Genomic DNA, 2,500 nt, shown 5'->3' on the forward strand with positions numbered 1-2,500 from the left:
CAAACTAGGGGGCATGGTGGCTTAGTGGTTAGCACGTTCGCCTCACACCTCCAGGGTTGGGGGTTCGATTGCCTCGGGGGTTTCCTCCGGGTACTCCGGTTTCCTCCCCCGGTCCAAAGACATGCATGGTAGGTTGATTGGCATCTCTGGAAAATTGTCTGTAGTGTGTGATTGTGTGAGTGAATGAGAGTGTGTGTGTGTGTGCCCTGTGATGGGTTGGCACTCCGTCCAGGGTGTATCCTGCCTTGATGCCCGATGACGCCTGAGATAGGCACAGGCTCCCCGTGACCCGAGGTAGTTCGGATAAGCGGTAGAAAATGAGTGAGTGAGAGTGAGATCCAAACTACATAATAAAACATTCAGCTCGTTTGAGAATAATAAATCAAGAGAGAAATGTTATAATCAATGCTTATAAAAGACCTAAACTGATCAGTTGCATCAGAAGACTGCCCTGGTGGGTGTGGCCTAATATTTTAATGAGCATGCTTGACAGCCCTTAGTCTGAGAATCCTGCAATACCACTGACACAACAAACATCAAGAATTCAGACTGTTCATCTGCCATGTACCTGCATGATCTCTGCTCCATGCAGACTCTCCTCTGGTGTCCCACAGGGATCAGAACTTGGTCCTTTCCTTTTCTCCCTGTATACTCACTTTCTTGATGAACTTCTATTCTCACATGGGTTCTCTTCCCACTGCTATGCTGACGACACTCAACTTATCAACTCCTCCGAATCAAAACACTGATGATTGTCTACAAATCCAAAACCAAAGCAGCTCCCTCTTACCTCAAAGCTCTTATCCCTCCTCACACTGCACCTCACACCCTCTGATCTACAGCACTGCTCCACTGGTCCCACCATCTCTCAGGGTAAGAGGTGGTGGAATGAACTTCACCTAGATGTCTGAACAGCTGAGTCACAGCAAATGTTACTTTTACATGCAGCCTAACATTCACTAACAACCTTAATTAACAAAAGAACTGTGAGTAAAGAAAAGGACACACAGTGTTAACATCATCAGTCAGCGTGATCGTCACTGATCTCTAGGCTAACAGTATGCTAATCACTGTTAGCATTTCTGTAGCTGTTCCATGAGATTGCTGTCCTCCTATTGGTAGATCTAGTTTAGTGTAGACAGGATCATGAAGCTCATTAACAGTTGTTATGAAGTTAAGCTCCATCAGACTTCAAACGGTTTTCAGGAAAGCTGAGTAAATCGCATTAATCACAGACCTTTCAGGTTTAATTATCAGCAGCAGGCTCTTATGTGAACTTGTGAGATCTTGACAATGCTGTAGTCGTCTCTGACCTGAGAAACAGCTCCTTTATTCGTTTTACTTTTATCTTGAGCTCTAATGTAGAGACTGAACAAATATCTCCACATTTCTATGAGGACATCCAAAGTGACGCTGCTCATCTGTGTGAGACACCTCAAGGACTCAGGTTCAGGATTAATAAATCTTATATCATTTTATCTTGTTTTTGTTAAAGTGACACACAGATGAAAGGCCCTGTAGTGTTGTTGTGAATCAGGTCATGAGAGTGTTATAACGCGTTATAAAGAGCTGAGAATACAGAGGGCCTTAAATTTCACTGATCAAAAAAAAAAACCTGGATTCACAAAGAACCCCTGATCTAAGCAGACAAACAGGATGGAGTTGTCCTGAGAACACGAGAACACACACACACACACACACACACACAGTTCATTTACCATGGAAACCGTGCTCAGTCAAATGTTACTTTTTGCTACAACAAAAGCGAGTGACTTTGCAGCGACGAGGCGACTGTTACTGCACTCCGTCTGCATTCCTGTGTCGGCGGCCACCAAGCGAGAAGATACAGCAACACAGTGATCCAGAAAATGTTCATCTCCTCATAAAGTACAGACTTCCTACAGATCTGCTGCCTCTAACCACCTGTGTGTAACGAGGACGTGAACATGTGTCTGCGTGGTCTAACCTTCAAGACAGACTGCAGATTGTAATCACTACTAGCTGCTATGCTAATGCTAGCTGATATAACTACACAACTATAATCTAAAGTCTGTCATTATTTAATAAATAATGAAATCACAATTGTTAAGAAATTTATTTTTGTAGGATGAAAAAAATCAACCCCACACACACACACACACACACACACACACAAACACACACACAGAGACACACACACCCACAAACAAACACACACAAACACACACACACAAACACACACACACACAGAGAGACACACAGAAACACAAACACACGTGCACACACACACGTGCACACACACACACACACAGAGACACACAGAAACACAAACACACGCGCGCGCACACACACAAACACACACAAACACACGTGCACACACGCACACACACACACACTCAGACACACAAACACACACACAGAAACACAAACACAGACACACGTGCACACACACACAAACACACACAGACACACACATACACCCACAAACACACACACGTGCACACTCACACACAGTGTGTAT

The 2,500-nt window shown here is 44.1% G+C and overlaps 1 protein-coding gene across 1 annotated transcript in view; it reads right to left on the bottom strand.

Moving 5' to 3' along the window:
* si:ch73-61d6.3 (occludin) overlaps window positions 1-2,500 on the bottom strand; it is a 20,288-nt gene that overhangs the window by 16,943 nt on the left and 845 nt on the right. The window lies entirely within an intron of this gene.

Source organism: Tachysurus vachellii, chromosome 11, assembly GCF_030014155.1.
Source record: "Tachysurus vachellii isolate PV-2020 chromosome 11, HZAU_Pvac_v1, whole genome shotgun sequence".
NCBI lineage: Eukaryota > Metazoa > Chordata > Actinopteri > Siluriformes > Bagridae > Tachysurus > Tachysurus vachellii.